Raw genomic sequence first — 26,508 nt, forward strand, 5'->3', positions numbered from 1 at the left:
ATTAACAAGTTGAAAGATAATATGGCTAAAGAGATAAATGACATCAAGAAGACATTGAGCTAGCACAAAGAAGAATTTGAATTCCTGATTAGAAAAGTAACAGAGCTCATGGGAATAAAAGACACAATAGGTGAGATCAAAAACACATAAGAAAGGAGCAGAGCCTTCCCCACTCTCAATTTCCTCTGTGGCAACCCCTTTCACCTCTTTTAGATGTTTGTTTTTTTGTTGTTGTTGGTTTTTTGTTGTTGTTGCTTTTTTTTTGTTTGTTTCTACCTCTATATCTCTAAACAACATGCTGATTTTGCTGCTTCTTAAATTTTAAGTATGGTCTACTGGGTTTCCACCATACAAGGTGAAGAGTGAGCTCTCTTTCACCCCGTGCCCTACTACAGAACGCTTTTCATCCTGCCCCCACACCCCATACTACCCAAAGAATTATACTAATTTGGATTAGACCAGTATTCAGTATTTATATTAGGATTAAACAAACGTTATCCATACCTGAATCACATGGTATGATTGACTTTCTCTTCTTGCACATCTCTCTTCCCTGAATAGGCACCATTTTTTTCTCTGAATTCATCATTATTTCAGCCATATGCTCCTCTCCAAAAGTCTACATATCCTCTCAATTTATTCAAAACAAAAGATGTCCTATCTCTTTCATCTCCTTGAAGAATTTCTCCAGAAGCCTGCTAATCTGCTCCTTTCTGGACTGCATGTTCTCCATACCTGTCACCATGGGAGCCCCCTCCCCACGATCCTGGGGTTCTCCTTCATTTCTATGAGTGGAAGGTCTTAGTTCCTGGGTCCCACTTCTTCCTTTCTCTGAATCTAAGAAGATCTAGCTTCCTGAGAAAGAGTGCATGGGAGGGAGGGGGAGGAGGCTGGAGCGGTCCGGCACCTACCATATGGGAGTCCTGGTTTGGTTCCCCAAAAAAGAGAACAGACACAGAATGCAGACAGCAAGTGCAAAAAACGTGTGTGTAAATAAATAAATCTTAAAAAAAAAAAAAAGTGCACGGGAGAGAAATCTTCAGACCGTGTACACATTAAAATGTCTTTATTCTACCTTAAACGCACACACACATTAGGTGCGGCTTGGGACAAGCAGGTCGTTGTTGCTCCAGGGAAAACAAACACAACTGCGGCGATGGGGGCCAGCCAGGCGCCGCGACCGGGCCGAGGGCGCGGGGGCCGTGACGAGGGGCCGGGGCGCGGGCCGCTGGGGGCTCCCCGGGCCTGGGCCGGCGCCCGCCGCCGCCTCCACCGCGGGCGCAGGAGCGCGGCCCGGAGCGGCTCCGAGACTGACCGCGCCGCGCCTCGGCGGGAGCCTGCGAGCCCGGGGGCGCCCGCCCCGCGCGGACCCGCCCGCCCTCGCCCCTGCTCCCCGCCCGCCCCCGCCCCCGCCCCCGCTCCCCGCCCGCCCTCGCCTGGCTCCCCGCCCGCCCCGCGCGGACCCGCCCGCCCTCGCCCGGCTCCCCGCCCGCCCTCGCCCCTGCTCCCCGCCCGCCCCGCGCGGACCCGCCCGCCCTCGCCTGGCTCCCCGCCCGCCCCGCGCGGACCCGCCCGCCCTCGCCCGGCTCCCCGCCCGCCCTCGCCCCTGCTCCCCGCCCGCCCCGCGCGGACCCGCCCGCCCTCGCCCCTGCTCCCCGCCCGCCCCCGCCCCCGCCCCCGCCCCCGCTCCCCGCCCGCCCTCGCCTGGCTCCCCGCCCGCCCCGCGCGGACCCGCCCGCCCTCGCCCGGCTCCCCGCCCGCCCCCGCCCGGCTCCCCGTCCGCCCCCGCCCCGTCCGCCCTCGCCCGGCTCCCCGCCCGCCCTCGCCCGGCTCCCCGCGCGTCCCCCGGGCGGCCTCGTCCTCGAGTCCCGGGTGGGAGGCGGCGCGGCCCCGGCCCGAGCAGCAGCTCTGCGGCGCGGGAGGCGCGGTCGGGGTGGGGGGGGGGTCCCGACGCAGCCCAGGCCGCTCGCTGCCCGCAGCCGCCTGCAGAGGGTGGCGAGGCCGAGGCGGCCGGAGTTCCCCGCGCCTCGCCTCCTGCGGTCCAGCTTCCACCTGCGTCCTTCTGGAAAGCACGTTTTCCTTGGAAGGCTGTCGTCGTTGCCCCAGGCCGGGGCGGATTTCTTCGGCAAGGTTAATTCGTGGGCGCGGGCTGGGAAAGGCTTGGCTTTGTTAGACGTCTTAGTTGAAGGCCTGGTGTTCTTGGTTGACCTGGTCACAGCAGTGCTCCAAGTGTGTTCACCAAACGCAGCGAATGTCCCGCGATGATGGAAGAGGTTGTTGATGGGGGAGAGTTGGGGGGGGAGTATATGGGGGCCTCTTATATTTTTTGAATGTAAGATTTTAAAAAAATAAAGAGAAAAAAATTTAAAAATTTAAAAAATGAAAAAGAAGTAAAGGCCGTCCTACCGCGCGGGTGTGCGGACGAGGTTGGGGCCGCCTCTCGCGTGTGGGCTGAAGGGAGCCTTGCGTAAAGCCCTGGCGGCTGGGGCGAGGCCGGGTGGCAGCCGAGGAGGGGGCGGCGGCACTGGGCGGGCTCCTCTCGCTGCCCCTTCATCTTCTACACCTGACCCCCGTCGGCCCCCCACCCCTTGCCTCAGGACTGCGTTTCAGGTGGGGGTGCTGGCCCACGGTAGGGGGGGTTTATGACAGCATCTTGTTCTGCACGCACAGCTGAACTCCAGGAAGCAAACCTGCTGCCAAAGCGGGCGTGGGAGCAGAGAGGAAGGGAGTTTCCAAAAACACCAGCGGACCTCGGGGCTGCCCGGGAAGGGCGATTTGACTGACTCGGCGGGTGGCGATGTAGTTTTGGAAAGGGGAAGTGGAGGTGGAGTGGCTGAGAATTCCAGGAAGGCGCCTGCTGAGTTTGGTCTTGGGCACGAGACCAGCCTGATGGCTTCGTGAAGGTAGAGTGGAGGGTATAATGTTCTGGTGGCTGGCGACGGACAGGTGGAGTCTGGGAGAAAAGCAAGGTCTAAGATTGTAGGGGAAGGGGGCGATCCCTCGGGATGGAGGGAGAAAAGACTGTAGGGTTGAACCAAACCTTGAACTCCCGTTGGAGAGCTGACAGCGAAGGAGGAGCCCCCAGAAACTGAGGAGGACAGGCAAGGCCTTGGGAAAAGAACGGGTGGTAGGCAGCTCTTTGGCTGTTGGGAGTCTGTGACTCTGTTTGCAGTTTCAAAGAGTTAAGGAGAAAAATATGAGGCAAACGGGTGTAAGGAAACCCAAGGCTGCTCAAACTCAGCTTTTGGGAGGGAGGTGTCCCGTCCTACCCCCCATCCTATCTACTACGAGGTGGAGACCAAATCTTGTTAAAGGTTAAAGAGAAGGAGCTGGTGGGGAAAGAGAATGAACGAAGGGAGGGCCTAGACTTGGAGAGAGGGAAGAAACATTTCCATTTTGGATTCAGGGTTAGAGACTGAAACGTTGGATAGGTAGGATTTGAGAGGGAGAGGACAAAAAATAAAGTACCTTTTCTTTCATATGGCAGAGGGGTTATTTATTGAAGGGAGTGTGATTGGGAACTTTGTTTTAGGGAGTTTAGGGGAAATCCCAGATGGAAATAATTGTGAAGATTGCCAAAGCAGGGTCTGTCTTATATCTCTTTGCTTGATATCAAGGAACTTTTCTACAAATTTATAGTCTAAGGGTATTAGCCACACAGTATGCCATGGTGTTAAAACATTCTGACTTGGTGTCTGTTCCCTTTTCAAACTTTCATTTTTTATCCTTTTGCCTACCAAATTGCCGTTCTTATATTGGTATCCTTCTGATTCCATTTAATTCTTTAATAATAAGATTAAGTGACAAAAGGCACTTATAAAACAGCAAGCAAAAACAAATACCAGAGTGCCAGGTCAAGATTCTAAAGTAAAATCTTTCCTCTTTCTTTTGATGTTCTTACATGTGAAGACAAACATGTTTTAGTTTCTGGGTTATGGTTTTTTTCAAAGCAGAATGATATTTAAATTAAAGTTTTCTGCTAGACACTATATGAATCTTTTTTTTTTTTTTACTTTTCATTTTGTAATACTTTCAGAGTTTTAGTACAGTGACAGTATTATATTGAATGCTAAATATATCCTTCCTAAAGACTTTCTATTGAAAACTGAGTTGGAAACTCCCCTTTCAAGTTTGAAGGAGAATATTGAGGATTTCTGAATGTACCTGTTTTGGACAAGTGATCCGTGGGCTTTTGTGAACTAAGAGAGGGGCTCCAGTTGGGGCTCTGTCATGGCTTTAGGTCTCTGGGCTTATGTCTGATGATATTCTTGCAAGAATGTGATATAGATAAAGTAGACTCCTGGGGACCGTTAGGGATCCTAAGGTCCTTATGGGACATATCATTGTATAATGCTGGTGAGAGACTGCCTGTTTCAGAAGTGCATTGTAGCTAGAGTCCAAGGGATCAGTTCAGTTTCTGAGGATGAATCACAATTTCTAATGTTCAAATTTCTTTTTAAAGAAATTTAGTATAGTTGTATACTATACTAAATAAGTGCAGGCAAGGATAGTTTGTGTCCCCCCATTGTGGGACATGATTCCTGGGGATGAGCCTTCCTGGTGCCAAGGGATTACTACCAAGCACCAGTTGGTGATGCAACTAGGAAAAAATCTTGTATAAAAGGGGGAAATGGTAAAGACAAGTGCGTTTATATGGCTAAGAGACTTCAAAATGAGTTGGGGGGTCAACAGAGGGGTTGTGCTTATGCACATCTCAGCAGGATCTCAGAGAGAGCCAAAGTAGATGCAATGCCAGGTAGTGGTGCTCCTGAGAGCTATAGAGACACCCAGGTCCTATGGTCATGGCGGATGGCTCTGGAGTCAGTACCTTACCAGTGGGCCCTACTTTGGAAGTTGTGCTGCTGAGTGTGATGGAGTTGGACTCAGATATGACCTCTCTACACATGCCTCTTCTATCATTTTAACTGAACCTGTGGTTGATGCTGGGGTTGGTCCATGCTCAGGAGACTTGAATCTCTGGACTGCCCATGTGCCAGCTGGGCCCTGAGCCTCAGTTGAGTTGCAACACCTACTCTCTGGTTTGTTGAATTTACCCAGGTCAGCTAACAGGGAGGTGAGATTGGTCACCCACCACACCAGGGAACCAAGAGAGTCTACAACTGCAAGCAGGAAAATTGCATCCATCAGCCATGTGGGATCTAAGCCCCCTCTTGATTTAGAGGTGGAGTGGACATTGCCATCCCAGGGTCCTCAAGATGGTGGAATAAAATATGGATTAGAGTGGACTATAGAATTAATGTGACTCTAACAATGGAAGAAATTGTGTCATTGATGTGGAGATACTGGCCACGGACTGAGGGCAGGGAGAGAGAAGAAGAAGTGTGATATGGGGCATTTTTGGGACTTGGTGTTGTTCTGAATGATATTTCAGGGACAGATGCTGGACATTATGTCTCCTGCCATAACCCACTGAAAGGACTGGGAGAGAGTACAAATTACAATGTAAACTATAATCCATGCAGTGCAGCAGTCCTCCAAAATCTATTCATCAAATGCAATTAATGTACCACACTAATGAAAAGAAGTTGTTGATGTGGGAGGAGTGGGGGGTTTGGGGAATGGGGTTAAGGGAACCTCTTACATTCTTTAATGTAACATTTTGTGTGATCTATACATCTTTTAAAAAAGACAATAAAATATATATTTTTTAAAAAGATAGTTTGTGGTAGAAAGTGATCAGACATAGATGGAGTTTAACTAGTGAGCTCATTGACACCCTTCTTCCACTCTCATCACACTTTCTCCAGATTGTAAACATTGCCTGAAAAAGGCCAGCCAGGTGACTGACCTGGAAATAGACTTGTTTTTTTTTTCCCTCTCTTTATTTTTTTTAATGTTATATTAAAGAAATATAAGAGGTCCCCATATACCCCCCACCCCCTCACCCCACTCCTCCCATATCAACAACCTCTTTCATCATCGTGGCATATTCATTGCTCTTGGTGAATACATTTTGGAGCACTGCTGCACCACATGGATAATGGTTTACATTATAGTTTACACTCTCCCCCAATCCACATGGGCCATGGCAGGACATAAAATGTCCAGCATCTGTCCCTGCAGTACCACCCAGGACAACTCCAAGTCCTGAAAATGTCCCCACATCACATCTTCTTCCCTCTCCCTACCCTCAGCAGCTACCATGGCCACTTTCTCCCCATCAATGCTACTATTTCTTCCATTACTAATCACAATAGGTCCGAAATAGACCCGTTTTGAGTCCTAAAATCTCTTTCAGCTGCTCCAAATCTCCTCTGTATAGCCTGGAATCCTTTCATAGAAAATTTCTCTAACCATCTCTTAAAATGCAAATCCCTTTGGAGGAATGAGGGTGCTGTGGGGTGGTCACTCATATGTGGTGAATTAGTTTATATTCTGACATTTATTCTACCCCCTAGCCAAGTCCATCAGCTTGGGAAATTTTGAAAAAAAGAAAGGATGTCAGGTCTACAGAAGAGGAATAATTTTGCATTGTAAGAATTTGAGGGGGAGAGGAGGATGTGTAGGCTTTGACTGGCTCCTTAGCCAATTGGGGAGTTTTAGTGGTTCAGGGGCAACATAGAGATAACAAATAGCAAGAGGTAGTGAAGAGCAGTTTTGCTGAGGACTGAACTATCCCTCTTCCTAGAGATTGGCTCTAAACTTCTTTTTTAAAAGATTTATTCATTTATCTCCCCTCCCCCCGGCTGTGTTTTGCTCTCACTGCCTGCTTTCTTTGTCTGTTCATTGTATACTCTGTGTCTGCGCCTCTTCTTTTAGGAGGCACCGGGAAAGGAAGGCAGAAACTCCCATGTGGGAGGGAGGTGCCCAATCACTTGAGTCATATCCACTCCCCGCTTGTTGTGACATTTTGGCACAATAGCCCTTCATGTCAGCTTGCTGTCTTGCTCCTCTTCTTTAGGAAGCAGCAGGACCCAAACCCAGAACCCCCCATGTGGGAGGCAGGCACCCAACTGCTTGAGCCACATCCCCTCCTCCCCCTAAAGGCTTTCCTTGATGTGGTTTACACTGCCTTGGAGTCCGTAGTGTGGGAGCTAGGAGGGTGGGGAGGGCTGCCAAGCCTGTAGAGCAGGGCTTCTTAACATTGTGTGTTCCATGGACACCTTTGCCAGTTGGGTGAAAACCACCAACCTCTTCTCAGAATGCCGTGGCAGGTAGTTTTATAGTTTTATGACATTCAACTAGCATTGGGTATAACAATTACCTTAATTTCAAAGTATGAATGAGTGTAAGTGATTTTTGAAGATATGCAACAACTGTAATGTGATATGAAGTGAATACTATTGTAATTTATTGCATACATTCATAAATGAAGGAAATGCTAGAGTTCAGTTAGAGGTCAGGGAAAATAAAGATAATAAGTTGAGTTTATTCACTTAAAGCTCACAGAGCCCCTGAAACCTTTCCATGGGCCCCTTCAGGGTGTGTGGACCCCTGGCTAAGAGCCCCAGCTGTGGAGGCAGCAAGGGCGGGGCTGAGGTGCTGGTTTGGTAAGAAAGGAATTCCAAATTTTTAACCTAATTTGCCAGAAGCTCAAGAATCTTCTGACTCCTATCTTTAATTCTTCTGATTGAAACGTTGGTTCTCTTAAATTCCTCAACTCTGAGGGGAGAAGCGAGAGCACGCCTGTCATTTAGCTGTGCCAGCCCTTTAGTGACAGTTTCCTGTAAACTTGAAGTTGGGTCTACTTTGACATTCAGGACAGTTGACGCTGTTTGGCGCTGGTCCCTTGAGCACCCATGATTTCATGTGGATAATGCACTGGTGCTTCTCTAACTTCAGTCACACTCAGGCTGCTTTTATTTCTCAGATGCACTCATCATTTTATTTAGCTCCATTCTAGCAATGATATTTGCGAAGTCTAGGTTTGGTGTGTTAGATACAATAAAAATAAAATTCATAACTCTTAAAATATTAGTTCACATACCAGCTAAGATCATCTTTCACACCAATGGTATGGGAAACGCGTTTTAAACTACCCACGGTTAACAGATAATATGGATAAATTTTGGTGGTTTGATTTGTGATTGCTTATATCCTGAAAAAAATTTTTTTCTATTGTCAGATATATTTGTTTTCATTTCACGTTAGCATTTCTATGGTGGAAGGGGGAAGAGAAAGGAAGTATAAATCATGTATTGCTGATATTCTGGATTTATATTTGGTGAAAAAAGATTAGGCTGAAACAATTGTAAAGGTTTCAGGATGTGTTTAAAGTGTACTTAAGAAATATACAATCTGTGAGAGTAAAGGCTGTTCAGTATTGTTTTGGGGTTATTTTTGGACAAGGGAGTTTTAATGTGGCTTCTAAAAGTGACTCCGGAGGAATTTTCTAAATTTAAATTTTATATCTTTATTTTGAACAGATTATACATTCACATGGTATAAATTCTAATAACAAACCAGGATATCCCACTCTTGTTCTCTGGCTACTGCCCACCTCACAAAGAGCTTGTTTTCAGAAAAAATTTTTTAAAGGATTCAGGGAAATAATAAATTTGTCATATCCACTTTTGTTTTAAGGCATTATATTTGTAGCTCTATTTACTCCAAGGCTTAGTATCTCAGTTTGCAAGTTGGTAAAGACAGCTTGTATTTGTGGGAGTTATCAGTTATTAGACTTTTAAAATTTATTTATTTTTATGTAATTGTCTTTTTTTAAAGATACAGAGATCACAAAAAATGCTACATTAAAAAATATAAGAGGTTCCCATATACCCCACACCCCACCCCACCTCACTCCTTGCATTTCAACAACCTCTTTCATCATTGTGTCACATTCACTGCATTTGGTGAAGTTATTAGATTTTGGCATCTAAAATTCTGCATGTGTGTGTGTGTCATCTGATTCCTAGTAGTAAAACTACTTAAAACTATGGCTTCTTTTATTTACTTTATTGGTGACTCAAAGAAGCTTTTGAAAATAGTGACTAGTTTCAGAACTGCAGTTTTTTTAAAAGTTTGACGGTGACAAATGGGAAGGCAAAAAGGCAATTGAGCATGAAAAAAAAAACAAAACAAATTGTGGGTCACATTTTTAACTCATTTCTGTGGTATGGTATTGTATCAGTAGACAGAAACCAGGGGTCCGGGGTCATGGTATGTGTAACCTTCTCTTCTAGAATTGGGTTGTGTGTATTATACATAGGTATTGAAAAATATGCTTTATTTATAGATCTATAAATGACCCGTGCTTTTCAGAGCATACCGGTGTTCTAGTGTGTTGTATTGAATGAATGTAAAGGATCAGGGCTTGGGCTAAGTCGTTTGTTCACTTATTCAACCTGTTCCTTGGTGTATTTGGAGTGGGCCACATAGCTTGGTCCTGTCCCATTTGTTAACCAAACTGCTTACTGAACACTAACGAGGTACCCTTTAGAGAATAATAACTCAAAATTTTAAAAGTAAATAAAATTTGATATGTGTTTAACATCTAATCTGAAGAGTAGCATATAAGTAGGTCAGAAGTAAAAGTTTGAGGGCATGACAATAGCCATTGTTTAAAGATAGAAAGAAGAGAATAGCCTGGTTATCAAGTTAAATGGGCTTTTTTGGAAAGTGTGAATTATAGATCAGTGTTGGGTTTAGAAACTGATTTACCTTTTGTCTGCCATTCCTTTCCTTGCTCATTTAGGAGATAATTCTCTGTTGTTTGGTACATACTCGTTAGACTGATGTATTTATTACTTAGGAGTCTTTTGGTTGCAGGTGACAGAATAGGTTTAGTTAAAATGGAGTTAGCTGACAGATAACTAAATACGCTGAGGGTCAGGACAGGCTGGCTGTAGGGACAGAGCGGATGACGTCAGGACTGGCCCTGCTCTTTTGCCCTCAGCTGTGCTTTCCATGGCTGGATTTAATCTGGGAGGAGACTTCTCTTGTAGAGATAAAGATGGCCAGTGGAGCTCACGTCATCCTTACCACCAGTGATCCCCAAAACAGGAGCATGCCTTTTTTTCAGCATTTCCAACCACATTCCCAGGGAGAATCATCATTGCCCTGGTTTGGGGCATATGCCTCTTTCTGAATCAATAACTGGGGTCAGGGACATGGTGTCCTGGCCATGCTGGGCTGTGCTCACTCTATGCTAGGAGATATGTGGCCATTTGTTCCACCATCCATCAGGTAATTGAAAGATAGTTCTAGAAGGAAAAGTTTGTCTACTTTTGCACCAGGCAAAAGTAATAGATATCTACTAGAGTTGAACACTACAAGTTACATCAATTAAACAATATTCTCTGAGATGTTTTCTTGACTACCACAGCCTCTCAGTTTTTGTCTTGCCCAACTATGATGTTCAAATAATTTCAGTAACGAATTGTGAGTGCCACTTAATCTATAGACTAGGGAATTAGTCTGGTTAATGTTACCAGGTTCATGCTACCTCTGAGAACTTGTTTGAAATTGTTTTAATGTTTGGCATAGTAAAATCATTTTTCTCAGGTTATTTTACCTCTTAACTAGTTCCTAACCCTGGGTAATAATATCGATGAGGGAGAACCTGCCAACACATCTCTGATACTCTTATACGGGAGCTAATAGAGAAATGTTCATTGTTTTCATATCTTCATCTCGTAGGTGTTAGGATGGTGAAAATGCTGTTTTAGCAAGTACTTCAGTTGGGCTATGTAATACTGACTTGTTTGTATTTTGAATCCTGCTTTTTCATCTGTAAAGCAGCTGAAGTCTTTGAAAGGAACCCCAAACTGTACTGTAGAGGGTGTGATGGTTAGACTAATGTGTCAGCTCAGCCAGATAATTGTGCCCAGTTGTTTGGTCAAGCAAGCACTGGGCTAACTGTAATGCAAGGACATTTATGGACTTTAGTCACCAGTGAGTTTACTGCATAGATCGGTGATTACAATTACATCAATCAGGGGGACTGCCATCAGCAATGAGTGACACTTTATCCAGTCAGTTGAATGCCTTAAAAGGGAAAGTGATTCCAGCATTCAGGGAGAATTTCCCAGCTTATCTTTGGACAGTCCACATCTCCCAGAAACTCGTCAAGGACCTTCACTGGACTTTCACTGGAGCCCCTGGTTTCAGCCTGCCTGTGGAACTTGTGCATCCCCGCAGTCACATGAGAGACTGATAAAATCTCTTACATTTCATAGATATCTTTTGTTGATTCTGTTTCCCTAAAGAACCCTGACTAATACAATGGGTATAAAGATTTTCGTTTTACAGAAAACAGTTACAATTAAAATAGGATTGGGGTAGGGTCAGACTATCAGTTTTTAATTCATACACATTGATGATATTTAACTTGTTATAATAAATATACTTTTAAAAAGTTAATTATTCAAATGCCTCAATGCTATCTTTCCATCCATATAACCTTTGAAGTAGTAAGAAGATGAAAGAAGAAATGGCCAGAGGTACCTTTGTAACTGATTCATGGGCTGTTGACAATGGTTTGGCTGGATGGACGGGGACTTGGAAGGAACATGATTGGAAAATTGGTGACAAAGAGGTCTGGGGAAGAGGTATGTGGATAGACATTTCTGAGTGGGCAAAAAACATGAAAATATTTGTGGCCCACATGAATGCTTACCAGAGGATGACTTCAGCTGAGGAAGATTTTAATAATCAAGTGGATAAGATGACCTGCTCTGTGGCTAACACTCAGCCTCTTTCCCCAGCCACTCCTGTCATTGCCCAATGGGCTCATGAACAAGGTAACCACAGAAGTAAGGGTCGAGGTTATGCATGGGCTCAGGAATATGGACTTCCTCTCACCGAGGATGCTTGGCTAGAGCCACTGCTGAATGCCCAATCCGCCAGCAGCAGAGGCCCACACTCAGCCCCCAATATGGCACCATTACTCAAGGTGAGCAGCCTGCTACCTGGTGGCAGGTTGACTACGTTGGACCACTTCCACCATGGAAGGGGCAGCAAATTGTTTTAACTGGAATAGATGCATACTCTGGATATGGGTTTGCATTTCCTACATGCAATGCTTCTTCCAAAACTACCATCCGTGGACTTACTGAATGTCTTATCTACTGCCATGGCATTCCGCACAGTATTGCTTCTGACCAAGGAACACGTTTCACAGCCAATGATTTGTGGGGATGGGCACATGCCCATGGAATTCACTGGTCTTACCATGTTCCCCATCACCCCAAGGCAGCTGGATTGATCGAACAGTGGAATGACCTTTTGAAGACTCAATTACAGTACCAACTAGGTGGCAATACCTTGCAGGGCTGGGGCAATGTTTTCCAGGAGGCTGTGTATGCTCTAAATCAGCCTCCACTGTATGGTGCTGTTTCTCCCATAACCAGGATCCATGGGTCCAGGAATCAAGAGGTGGAAATGGCAGTAGCACCACTACTATTACCCCTGGTGACCCACTAGGAAAATTTTTGTTTCCTGTCCCTGCAACCTCAAACTGTACTGGTCTACAGATTTTAGTCCCAAAAGGAGGAGTGCTGCCACCAGTGAACACAGCAATGATTACATTGAACTGGAAGTTAAGACTGCCACTTGGCCACTTTGTGCTCCTCTTACCTCTGAATCAACAGGCAAAGAAGGGAATTACTGTACTGGCTGGACTGACTGATCCTGACTATAAAGGGGAAATAGGACTGTATCTACATAAGGGGATAAAGAAGAGTTTACCTAGAATACAGGAGATCCTCAAGGGTGTCTCCTAGTACTGTCAGGTCCTATGATTAAAGTCAATGGAAAATTGTAACAACCCAATCCAAGCAGGGCTAACAATGGCCCAGAATCTTCAGGAATGAAAGTTTGGGTCACTCCGTGAGGCAAAGAACCACAGCCAGCTGAAGTGCTTGATGAGGGTAACAGAAACATGGAATGGGTAGTGGAAGAAGGTAGTGATAAATATGAACTTTGACCTTGTGACCAGTTACAGAAGCAAGGACTGTAATGGTCATGAATCTTTCTTCCTTGTTTCATTATGATGATGATTGTGTATGTACACAAAACAAATTTCTTTGTCTTCTTCCCCAACCTTTTCCCTTATCATTTAACAAGTTGTATCAGTTTCTTGTCATAATATTTGAGGATGTCAAGTTTAAGAGTGAATATTACCCATGAACTTGCATCTTATTTTCTAGGGAATTAATGTGTTTCCAGTTGTATGTAGGAGAATTGAACAGAAATATATATATTTCTGTTACTATTTTTACTTAGAGACTAAGTATGGTTTAAGGTAATATGTATGGTTGCTGAGTTGACAAGAGGTGGACTGTGATGATTACATTATTTTGTCAACTTGGCCAGGTGATTGTGCCCAGTTGCTTGATCAAGCAAGCACTGGGCTAACTGTAATACAAGGACATATATGGACTTTAGTCACTATTGACTTTACTGCATAGATAATTGATTACAATTACATCAATCAGGGAGATTGCCATCAGCAATGAGTGACACTTTATCCAGTCAGTTGAATGCCTTAAAAGGGAAAGTAATTCCAGCATTCAGGGAGAATTTCCCAGCTCATCTTTGGACATTCAACATCTCCCAGAAACTCATCAAGGACCTTCATTGGACTTTCATTGGAGCCCCTGGTTGCAGCCTGCCTGCACCTGGACTTGTGCATTCCCATGGTCACATGATAAACTCTGATAAAATCTCTTACTATTAACAGATATCTCTTGTTGATTCTGTTTCCCTAGAGTACCTTGACTAATACGGGGGCAGGAGGGGGCTAGCTTTCCACTACATTTAAGGTCTCCATCCATTTTATGAAAGTGGGATTAACTTTCAATAAGTCAAAAATCTCAAATGCACTATATCGAATACTTAAAAACGTGAGTATTTGAACTTGTTTCTTCCTCCTGGATTTCCATGAAAATATTAGGTTTTAGTGATTTCTGGGGACTCCTACTATTTATTTCTACCAGAATACTCTAGTTCTATTTGAAATTTTCAGACTCTTGGAAAATCTGAATAGATAATCATTATAGCCATACTCCTTTGTGTTGTGCTTCACCACTTTTTACAGAGTGCTCTCACTTACAGTGGGGTCATGTCTCATGTCTTTGGCTCCTGAGAAGAATGTATTCATAGTGTAATTTACACTTCAAAACTGGCTTTTATGTGTGGGACCAAAGCCCCCTCTCAATTGAGAGGTGGAGTGGGCATCGCCATCCCAGGGTCCTCAGGATGGTAGAATAAAATATGGACTAGAGTGGACTTACTGGTTTTCTAATATAGAATTATTGTGACTCTAGCAATGGAAGAAATTATATCATTGATGTGGAGACAGTGGCCACTGGAGTTGCTGAAGGCAGGCAGAGGGAAAAAGAGGTGTGATATGGGCACATTTTCGGGACTTGGAGTTGTCCTGAATGATATTTCAGGGACAGATGCAGGACATTATATATTCTGCCATAACCCACTGAATGGACTGGGAGAGAGTGTAAAGTACAATGTAAAGTATAATCCATGCTGATTAGCAGTGCTCCAAAATGTAGTCATCAAATACAATGAATGTACCACACTGATGAAAAAAGTTGTTGATGTGGGAAAAGTGGGGGGTGTGGGTAGTGGGACATATGGGAACCTCCTATATTTTATAATGTAATATTTTTTATGATTTATGTACCTTTTAAAAATAAATTAAAAATATATCTTAAAAAACCTGGCTTTTATAAACAAGTTAAACTTTTGATTATTTGCTAATGAGCAGACCTCTCAAGCTACAGCATCATGATGCTGCTTATCAGCTGTTTAATTTTAACAGCACTATCTTTCTTCAACAGTGAATATTGTGCAATTGAGTTCTTTTTTTTTCTTCCCTGATATCATAGAAATGAGTGGCAAACAGAAAACTCAAAGTGCAAATTTTGAGTAGGGATGAGAAACATAGTATTCAATTTTAATGATATCCTTGTATTGATTGATTTATTAGGTAGGTCAAAATGGTGACTGAATCTTACCATATAATTAGACACTTGGTTATCTAAAGGATATGATCAGTAATGAAGAAGAATAGAACAAAAGTACATACAAAATACTAAAACTGTATTGAAGGTTGTTTATAAAAATCAAGGTATAATTAATAAGGGAAGCCCTGTCCAATCAAGATGGCAGAGTGAAAAGGTTCAGGACTCTTCTTTCCTACTGAAGCTTTCTACAACCAGCAAGAACTGGTAGAAACATCTTTCTTAAAGCTCCAGAAAAGAGTTGAAGGGTTACGATGACAAGGTGAATGCCAAATCAAGAAAAAGACTACTTAAAAGTGGTAGGGTAGGGAAGCCAATGTGGCCCAGTGGTTGAGTGTCCGCTTCCCACATCTGAGGTCCTGGGTTCAAACCCCAGCCCCCAGGTACTTCAAAAAATAAAATAAAATAAAAATAAAACCTCTTTAAAAAACCTCCCAGGGCCCACTGGATGGAATGGGGGAGAGTGTGGCCATGATGTGGACCAATGACCATGAGGTGCAGAGATACCCTGAGATGTACTTACCAAATGCAATGGATGTGTCATGATGATGGGAGTGAGTGTTGCTGGGGGGGGAGTGGTGGGGTGGGGGTGGTGGGGTTGAATGGGACCTCATATTTTTTTAATGTAATATTTTTACAAAATCAATTAAAAAAAAATTAAAAAAAAAAAAAGTGGTAGGGTAATGTGGCTGACCCTTCCCCTAACCCCAATGGGTGTCTGACCCGCACTCCCATTGCTGGTCCCTGGTACCAGTTTCAGGAGCAGAGTAGCCCTTGTCACGTAATGGGAACTTGTATGTCTAGCCCAGTCTCTCTGATAGCAACCCATGGAATAAACCAGCACATGTGCCACAAGTTTGTCATCCCAGAACTTGCCTTGAATGTAGAGGGCAGTTTATGGAGCTCATCTACAGAATGTTCTGGGAGAGCATTCAAGTTGTGGTTGCCTGGTACAAGGGCCTGTTGGCTGTAGGATATACAGTGCAGTGCCTGGTGCTGTGAGGAAACTGTTTCCTAAGGAAGAGGGGCCTTCTGTGTCTGTGTAAATGGGAGAATTCCCAAGATCACACATGCATGGCCAAGAAAAGATACATATATAGAAAGGATCATGGAAGTCCCTCAATTTGGACCTGGAGCTATACTCTAAACTTTTATTGTATGGATAATCTGAGCACTGTATAGGTCAGTCTACAAAGACTGGGAAAGGTGTTTTCTTTTTTTCTTTTTTCTTTTTGGTCAGCTCCTGGCTTTCAAGGAAGGCTCTGTCATAGCAGTAGCTGGACACACACTTAAGGAACAGATCCTTCAGAGTCTAAATTCCAGCAGTAACATATTATAATACCAAAATGTCCAGATTTCAACAAAAGATTACAAGATATACAAAGAGACAAAAATTATGGTCCAGACAAAGAAGAAGACTAAAGCATTAGAAACTGTTAGTGAGGAAGATCAGACTGATTACAAACCAGAAAAAAAAAGGAACAAAATGGTCCTAAGTGTGCTCAGAGAGCTAAAGGAAATAAGAAAACCAGGTGAATACAAAGAGAATATCAACAGAGAGGTGGAAATTATGAAAAGGAACCCAATGGGGCTGATGAGCACAATAACAGAAATTAAAAATTCCCCAAAGGTGTTCATCAGCAGATTGGAGCTGGCAGAAGAAAGAGTTGGAACTTGAAGGTAAGACAATTGAAATCTGAGCCTAAGGAACCTGTGGGACACCATCAAGTGTACCAATATATGCCTTGTGGAAGTCCTAGAAGGAGAAGAGTTAAAGGGGTAGAGAGATTTCCAAAGAAATAATGACTGAAAACGTCCCATATTTAATGAAAAGACATGAATATAAACATCCAAGATGCTGAGTTAAGTCCAAGGGGATAAATCCAAATAGATACATACTGACATTATAATCAAACTGTTGAATGCCAAAGACAGAGAATTCTGAAAAATCCAAGAGAGAAGCAACAAAGGAGTCTCAGTAAGATTACATGTTGATTTCTCATCAAAAACCACAAAGGGAAGAAGGCAGTGGGATGACAATTTAAGTGCTGAAAGGAAAAAAAAAAAAATGCCAACCAGGAATTCTATATCTGGCAAAATTGTCACTCAAAAATGGGGAGGAGAGTAAGACATTCCCAGGTAAACAAAAGTTGAAGGAGTTTGTCACCACTAGACTGGCCTTATAAGAGATGCTGAAAGAGTTCTTCAGTTTGAAAGGAAAGGACAATAGATGATAGATAGATGCTATATGAAGAAATGAAGATCTACAATAAGGGTAATGACATGGGTAAATATAAACGCCAGTACTGTTATATCTTTGGTTTGTAACTCTACTTTTTATCTGAAAGGCAAATGCATAAAATGTAATGATAAATCAGTAGTTTCGGGCTCATACCTATAAACATGTAATTTGTGGCAAAAACTCCATAAAGGTGGGGGGATTGAGTGGTATAGGAACATAGTATTTGTGTACTACTGAAATTAAATTGGTACCAAAGCAAATGAGATTGTTATAGATTTAGGATGTTAAATATAAGCCCTAAGGTAACTACAAAGAAAATATTGGAGAATATGTAAGCTCATAGACATAAGTTAGGGTACAAGTTGTCAGGGGCAAAGGGAATGGGGAATTCATAATGAATGTAGAATTCTGTTTGGGGAGAGAAAAAGTTTTAGTAGTGGGAGGTAGTAAGGATACTACAACAGTGTGAATGTGATTGGTCCTACTGAATGGTATGTGTAAGAGTGGCTGAGATGGGGAAAATTTGTATGGTATATTGTGGGAAGCTGCCTCTGGCACTAGTATTGTATCAGCCATCTTGTTACCAAACGCCATCTTAGATACTAACCCAGTTAGGTTTCTATTCCCCCATCCTCACTGAAGTAAGTTAAGTTTCTATTTCTCTTTATGCCACTCCCCCGGGCTCCGATTGGGCACTCCCTAAAGCACGCAAAAGTTTTTCCGCAGACGTTGCCAAACAACCATCTGTGCATGCGTGTGGCACAAAATTCAAAATCTAGTTACCCAATCATTTACCGACATATGCGCTGTCGTCAGTGCGTACCACCTCCTTCATCCCTGGCTATAAATACCCCTGATCGACCCTCAATAAACGAGGCTTGATCAGAATCCTGTCTTGTCTCCATTCTTTGTGTCTCTTGTCCCTTTTCATTCCCACTCCCTCCCTCAGGTCTCGGTTCGATTGATCCGCGGGTCGGGTCAAGTGGCGCCCGGAACAGGGACATGAGTACGAGGGATCAAGTGAGGAACGCCGATCAAGGAACTGGCCAGTTCGCAAGAAAAGAGAACACAAGAAGAGAGAATCGGGAGGACGCCGCGAGGGAACCTGCCTCACGGTCGAGGCCTCGGTAAGTGATTGGCGATCATGGGGCAAGCAATGAGCCAGCAGGAGACATTTGTAGAGAAGTCTCAGAGAGGCATTAAAGGCACGGAGAGTGAAGGTAAAAGTCAAGGATCTCATAAAATTTTTTTAATTCTTAAAAGAGGTGTGTCCATGGTTCCCACAAGAGGGAACTATCAATGAAAAACGGTGGAGAAGAGTAGGGGATGCTTTACAGGACTTTTACAAAACTTTTGGCCCTGAAAGAATCCCAGTAACCACATTCTCATATTGGAATCTCATTGATGATATTTTAAGTATTCGCCATAGGGACGCGGTGGTGGCAAATGTTATTAAGAAGGGTGAGGGAATTTTACAAGAAGGGCAGGGGCTGGAGGCTCTAGCCACCAACCCTAAGAAATCAGCAGACTGCCCAAAGTCCAAACCGCCTGACGCATCCAGAGCATCCAGTCCAGAGGAGGACTTGATCTCGCTAGATAGCGAGGAGGACAGGAAGCCTACCACCAGGTTAAAGCAGCCGTTAACCCATGCAAGCAAAAGATCCTGTAAGGAGGATAAAAATAAAGGAAAAACTAAAGCCATATCTAGTAGAAACCTGTACCCTAACCTCAGAAAATTAAAAGTGGAAACTGATGGTGAATCTTATAATTTAGAATCGGGTGAATCTGAGGAGGAGATGGTAAAGTCTCGACCTCTGCCATACGTTCCCTATCCCGCAATCCCACCTATACTTATGCCAGTAGTTAACCCAAGGAAGGAGTTGTTAGAAAAAATAGAGAAACTAATAATACAACAGCAAAAAAAATCCCATAACCCTGCTGTGTTCCCAGTAACCGAGGCAAATGGGGAACCATCAGGTTTTTCCCCTCATCCTGATATTAACCCTTTCATCAACAAAAGCTCAGTGAAGGGTCTTAATGAAATACCTTCTGTGTATCAGTACAACCCTCTGCACCTACTGAATTGCCTTCTGTTACTAAGCCTAAGTTAGAAATGTTTTCAGATGTTGCCAATGCTTTGCCTTATGTTAAACAATTGTTATCTGCTTTCCCGGTAACATTACATGCTATTAATACCACCAGATACAAAAATTCTGCAAGGGGTGTTGAGTTTCATCCTGAGCCAAAACCTTTTAAACTATTGAAAGATTTAAAACAGGTAAAAATACTAAATAAAGTCAGTGAAATCAGGCTTGTAAGAAAACTCTGTTGTTAAAATGTTAAGTAAGATAAGGAAACTATTCTGGCAGCAACTCTGCAAACCCCCTGCTGTCTACATAACAATGTAGCTGTGGGCTAGTGGGGGCCAATAGAGTTAAGCCACTGGAAAGAGAAAAACGTGGCAATATTTGTGTTTTGTTTTGTTTCCATGCTGATTCTGATTAGGCTTATTTAACCAAAATAATAAAATTAGTACCAAATTTTTATCAAAGTCTAAAAAGAATTTTCAGTTTTAAATCAATAGTTTTCTCCAAAACTTCAAGTCTCAGTATAGTCTTACAGAGTAATAATCCAAAAATGTGTGTTAATGGTCTGTCTAAACTGCAAAATAAAAACTTAACTACATTTATGCTGCTCAAGTTATCCTAACTGATTGCTGATAATTAATAATGTTTCCAAGCACAAGCTTGCATGTTACAGGCAACATGGATTCCAGAAGAAATCTTAATAAAAACTTAAAAACAGCTATACCAAGAAAGTAAGAATTATGAGTTAATTGCAAACTGTATGTTTCTGTTAATGTGTTGTAATTGTTCTGTGTTTGTTCGTTCAATGTCAGTGTATATTTTGATACCTCCAGATGGTAATATAAATTAATAAAAATTTATAAAAGAGCTCTATTCAAATGGCCAAAAATTAAATAAGCGCTTATATTAATACTTAAGTTTAAATGTTAATAAGATCTCTACAATAATAAAAATTGTAAGTCTTGATTAACAAAATTAACTATAAGTCTTCATAAAAAGTTATTCTTGCCTAGATTGAAATAAATAGTTTATTTTTTTCTTCACAGAATAAAATGAAGAATGTAAAACTTAAATGAATATTAAAAAAAGGTTAAAAGTTTGTGGGAATGCTGACTGAAATTTTAAAAATTTTCCAAAAATTATGTTTTGTCCTAAAATAGGATGGCTAATTTTTCATAAACTCTTAAAACTTAATTTGCATGCGGCAAGTTATAAAAAGTATTGTGGTAACTTTAAGTAAAGAAATGTGTTCTGTAAAGATAAAATTTGTCTTAAAATAATATAATTATAGTCTATATAGTTATAAATAATTATAAGAAGTTTTATAAAGCATTGTTTAAATTAAAGTGTTTAAACAAACCTGAATTAATAATAATAATAATAATAAAAGGTAATTTTATAACAGGAAAAATTGGCAACAGCCAGCCTCCCCTGCCAACTTGCTTCTAGGAAACTGTTTCTGATATTGCATGCTACTAAGTATTTAAAGAAAAGTTCATTATTTTAACAAGCTTGTTTAGTGTTAACGGTATTATGTTATAAAAAGTTTGCTTGATAACATTGTATTTAGGCTATATGGAATGTGTTTTTATTGTTAAGGAAACAGAAGATGATTTTGTCCTAAGATAAAATAATTGATTATTGGAAAGAGTAGAGTGTGGGACCTGAGTAAATACTGAAAGTGCAAAAGGTTGGTGGAAAAGGAATTTTTATGGGTAAAGTTGAATAAGATTTGATGAGTCTATTTATAAAATTTTAAAAGCTTTAGTATCAAGTAGTATGCTGATGAAAAGTTAAAAATTTTGTTCTTTCTCAAGGTCTCTCAAATCAATCTGTTTTGGTAAAAGTTTTTATCCTCAATAATCAGTATACAAAGAAAGTCTGTTTTATCAAAATAGCTCCTTGTGCTTCTTGTGCTCATCATTTCCTTGGTGTTCCAAGAAAGGAAAGTTTTCTCTCTTTTAAAGGAACATAATGTTCAAAACTGCTTTCTCAAAACCAAATCCTGAACAGTAGCCTTTTATTACAAACTAATTATAAGAGATTTGTTCTTTTACCTTAAAAGAAAAATTTAAGTAATAATTTAGTTCATTTAATATGTTATAAGTTGAATAAAAGGTGTTTTAAAGTGTTATAAAATTAACAAGTTTTTTCTTTCCTTTAACCCTCTGTTAATTAAAGTTGTGTGAATAAAAAGTTTCTATAAATGCTTAAAAGTGTATAAAGCTACCAATAGTTCAGCATAATATTAAAGAGAAGTACAATGTGGTTATTTATAGTTTTAATTATAATAAAAGAGTATATGTCACAGAAACAACCTCTTACCATTGATTAAAGTAACAACACTGTAGTATGCAGCAATCCCAGACACTGCTAGTTTATGGCAAGAAGTTAACGTCCAGCTGTGTTGCTATCACTTTGTTTTAAAACTTGCTAAAACTTTCTGTAGTGTGTTCTTAAACAACTCAAGCCAGCTGCATTCCTCTATCTGTAAAAAACCCAACAATAGACTTTTGCAGTGCTTTTCAGGGCTGTGTGCATAGCCCAATCATCTTGTACAGTATTTACTGATAGTAATAGTAATAAAAAAGCAGCATATGTTACTTCTCAAAAAGAACAGGTTTGGCAAACTCCTTATTTGTCTGCTCAATGCACAGAGCTTTCAGCCGTCATTAAAGTTTTACAAATGTTTTAAGAGCCCTTGAACATTGTCTCTTACTCTAAATATGTAAGTCTTACTGTCAAGCATATTAAAACAGCTCGTATCTTTGCTACTGATGAGTTATCTTAACTTTTCACTAACTTGCAACATCTCATCAGGTTAAAACAGCATCCTATTTACATTACTCACATACGCTCTCATACCTCTTTGCCTAGTCCTATGACAGCAAATAATGCTCAAGCTGATTTATTAGTAGGGTGTTTACAAAATGCTCGTGATTACCATGCTTTAACTCACACTAATGCTAAAGGCCTGCGAAATAAATATCAAAAGTTAACAAAACTACAGGCACAAGAAATTATTTGCACTTGTCCTACTTGTGGACCACTAAAAGCGGTGCCTTTTCAGGCTGGAACTAATCCCAGAGGCCTGACTCCTAATCAATTATGGCAGATGGATGTTACTCACATACCATCCTTTGGTAAACTACAATATGTTCATGTTTATATTAACACTTATTCTCATTTTATGTGGGCTACTGCTCAAAGTAGGGAACGGTTTCATCATGTTCGTTCACATCTATGGTCTGCTTTTGCTGTAATGGGACGCCCCTTGAAAATTAAAACTAATAATGGCCCTTCTTACACTAGTAAGTCTTCTACTTCTTTTTGTTCTACATATGCTGCTAAGCATATTACTGGTATTCCTTATAATCCTACAGATCAAGCCATAGTTAAAAGCAGCCATCACACCCTAAAAACTATGCTTTTAAAACAAAAAGGGGGAGATAATGGTATTATAACACCAAAAGATTAATTAGCAAAAGCTTTATTTACTTTACATTTTCTTAATGTTTATAATTCATTAACACCTGCAGAATGTCACTCTGGAAAATGTCAAACATCTACAGTAGACACAGGAAATGAAGATCAACCAATATTCTAGAAAGATATTTTAAGCAATGAATGGAAAAAAAGGCAGGATTAAAGTAAGGGGGTGAGGCTATGCTCTTATCATTTCAGAAAATGGAGAACAAATTTAGTTACCTGCGAAAAGGATTAAACCCCAGAATGAAGAGATGGAGTCTTCTACAACTTCTGATGATGGTGATCGTAAGTAATAAGGAAGCTGCCAGTAATTACACTTATTAGGCCTATGTACCTAAACCGCCATTACTTAGAGTGTTAACCTAGAAAGATCCATTCTTTCATATATATCTAAATAAAACCCATATATTCCCTGAACCAATTAATAATTGATTGCCAATTAAACCCTATGAAGAAAGACAAAGAATCGATAACCTCATATTACCATTTGATTATCAACCCTTATGCATTGGTAACCATATTTCCTGTATGTATGTTAAAAATCAGGTCATAATTATCTTCAAAAGTAATAATACTCAGTTTATTGTAACTTTGTTTCCCTCTTACAATTTAATCATAACCAAAAATCCTACTTATAATTGTCGGAAAATTAACTATAACCCAAAAATGCTCTATTCTATAAAAATAAGGCCTTGCCTCCTAGTAGCCACTACCCCACCCTAAGCCACTTATACCAGAAACAATCTTTAGATTTCCCCAGATTTCCAACCTATTAAGCAGCTTAGGAAAATTGGAGGCTTTCCCTGTTACAGAAAAGAGGGACGAGGACGATAAGCTCGTAAGAATCCACACCACTTTCCCGTTTAAAACCTTAAAAGAATTGAAATCGGCCGCTTCTAGCTATGGTCCTACTGCCCCATACACCATAACCATCTTGGAGCAAATCACTGACGGTTGGCTTACGCCTGCTGACTGGCATACTGATGCTCGAGCCACTCTGTCAGGAGGGGATTACTTGCTATGGAAATCAGAATATGTGGAGCTTTGCAAAGACACAGCCAGGCGTAATGCCCAGGTAGGCAATGGGTGGAATTTAGACATGCTTACTGGAGAGGGGGATTATAAGGAAAACATGAACCAAATGAGATATGACCCCGCACTGTTTGCTCAAACTCAAACTGCTGGCCTTAGAGCCTGGAGAAAGCTGCCAGCAAAAGGGGACCTTAGCTCCTCTCTCACTAGCATAAAACAAGGCCCTGATGAGCCGTTCTCCGATTTCGTGAGTCGACTCTCAATGGCAGCAGAAAGAATATTTGGTAATCAAGACCAAGGAACTGAGTTTGTTAAGCAACTGGCGTATGAGAATGCCAATGCTGCTTGCCAAGCCACAATTAGACCCTATAGAAAGAAGGAAAACCTGTCTGGCTATATTAGATTGTGCTCAGACATAGGAGCTGCATATCAGCAGGGTCTAGCAATGGCAGCAGCCCTACAAGGGTTTACAGTTAAACAGTATTTGGCCCAGCAAAATAAAGGAAATGCTTCACCTGTGGTGAAGAGGGCCACTTTGCTAAAAACTGCAAGGGTCATAAGCTTAGACCAAAAGGGACACTCTGCAGCCGAGCGCTTCTGGCACTCTAACCCTGGCACTAACCATGCCACCGTTCTGTGGAAAGACCCAATGGATAATACCTGGCATGGACCCGATCCCGTCCTAATATGGGGCAAGGATCAGTTTGCGTCTATTCAAAGAACTAGATGCAGCCAGGTGGCTGCCGGAATGATTGGTTAAACAAATGGATAATAAAAATCTATCCAGGGTAGAGGACTCTCCCTGAGATGAATACTGTTTTCTTGCAGGAGAGTAACCAACGCTAAAACCGATGCAGCTGTGCGGCCCCCCTGGAATCCTTCCATGCAGCTTCATCACCATTATTGGAGCCCTTCTGTTATACGCCGGCCAGATCTGCGTGACTACGTGCTGTGCAGCCGCGAAATGCAGGAGCGGCTGCTGCCCGCCCTGCAGAGCGCCATCACGTGCTTCTACGGCGACAGCCCCTTGTGGAATGGGTTGAATGGACTGTTACCCTACATACTCCCTCTCTTGGGACCTCTGCTTGGCTTACTAATACTTCTATCGCTAGGACCTATTCTCCTTAACAAGATTATGGCCTTTTTAAAGCAACAACTGAATGCCATAAAAATGCAGCCCATCTAGGTCCATTATCATAGACTGGACATGGCTGACTACGACAAGGGGTCTAACCGCTATTTGCAAATGGATCCAGCCGATAGGCCTGATCCCAGACCATGAATATCTCGTCAGTATCTTCTGAGGCTCTGGACTGGTTAGTCAATGACGGGCAACTGGGCAAGGCATTCTCACGATAGCAACCGCCTAAGACAGAGACGTGGCCTTTCGCTGCCATGGTTCTCAATGATGGGTAAGGTTTAATGCGGTCATCTTTTTGCCAGCCCTGACCTAAGACAGGCACAGTCCCCCCAGAACGGGCCGTCTTGTCAGTCTTCCTTTTCTGCTAAAAATATTAAAGTAAAAGGGGACCTGTGGGAAGCTGCCTCTGGCACTAGTATTGTATCGGACATCTTGATACCAAACGCCATCTTAGATACTAACCCATTTAGGTTTCTATTCCCCCATCCTCACTGAAGTAAGTTAAGTTTCTATTTCTCCTTACGCCACTCCCCCGGGCTCTGATTGGGCACTCCCTAAAGCACGCGAAAGTTTTTCCGCAGACGTTGCCAAACAACCATCTGTGCATGCATGTGGCGCAAAATTCAAAATCTAGTTACCCAATCATTTACTGACATATGCGCTGTCGTCAGTGCGTACCACCTCCTTCCTTCCTGGCTATAAATACCCCTGATTAACCCTCAATAAACGAGACTTGATCAGAATCCTGTCTTGTCTCCATTCTTTGTGTCTCTTGTCCCCTTTTCATTCCCACTCCCTCCCTCAGGTCTCGGTCCGACAGACCCGCAGGTCGGGTCAGTATATGTGTTCCCACAATTTTTTTTTTTTAAGTGTAAATAGGTTTTTAAATTTTTTAGCCTTGTGGGGAACAGTCACTTCCCTCCCTCCTTGTTTTTGGAATATTAGGACCAGGGAATGAACCTCGGACCTTATATGTAGGAAGCCATCACTCAACCACTGTGCCACGTCGGCTCCCCTGAGTTGGTTTTTTCATTTGTTTTGCTTGCTGTTGCTGTTGTTGTTTTTTTAGGAGGCACTGGGAACCAAATCTGGGACGTCCCATGTGGGAAGCAGGTGCTCTACCACTTGAGGACCATATGTCCACCAGTCACCCCTTTTAATACGTACATTTCTTCTGCCTTCCCACATTCTGTCTTAGGATACATTTTTATTGAAACACATTAGCTTTTAAAGTTGGGATGTGGTTTTAGTTTTGTTTTGTTTTTTAAAGATATTTTTAATTTTTTAAAGATACATAGATCACAAAAAAGTTACATTAAAATATAAAAGAGGTTCCCATATACCTCACCCCCACCCCACCCTACTCCTCCAACATCAACAACCTCTTTCATCATTGTGGCACATTCATTCCATTTGATGAATATATTTTGGAGCACGGCTACACAGCATGGATTATAGTTTACATTGTACTTTACACTCTCTCCCAGCCCATTCAGTGGGTTATGGCAGGATATAGAATGTCCAGTATCTGTTCCTGCAATATCATTTAGGACGACTCCAAGTCCTGAAAATGCC

General features: G+C 42.1%; 1 long non-coding RNA gene across 2 annotated transcripts; it reads left to right on the plus strand.

Moving 5' to 3' along the window:
* The first annotated feature begins 1,820 nt into the window (after positions 1 to 1,820).
* On the plus strand, positions 1,821 to 25,676 carry LOC105745953 (uncharacterized). 2 transcript variants are annotated; one of them, XR_001118524.3, is made up of 4 exons: positions 1,821 to 2,130; positions 18,134 to 18,311; positions 22,956 to 23,045; positions 24,621 to 25,676. It is a non-coding gene; the product is annotated as an uncharacterized lncRNA (long non-coding RNA). The 2 variants fall into 2 exon arrangements; XR_009180267.2 differs by lacking the exon at positions 1,821 to 2,130 and adding an exon at positions 2,808 to 2,903.
* Positions 25,677 to 26,508: the final 832 nt, after the last annotated feature.

This window comes from Dasypus novemcinctus, chromosome 13, assembly GCF_030445035.2.
Source record: "Dasypus novemcinctus isolate mDasNov1 chromosome 13, mDasNov1.1.hap2, whole genome shotgun sequence".
NCBI classification, from domain to species: domain Eukaryota; kingdom Metazoa; phylum Chordata; class Mammalia; order Cingulata; family Dasypodidae; genus Dasypus; species Dasypus novemcinctus.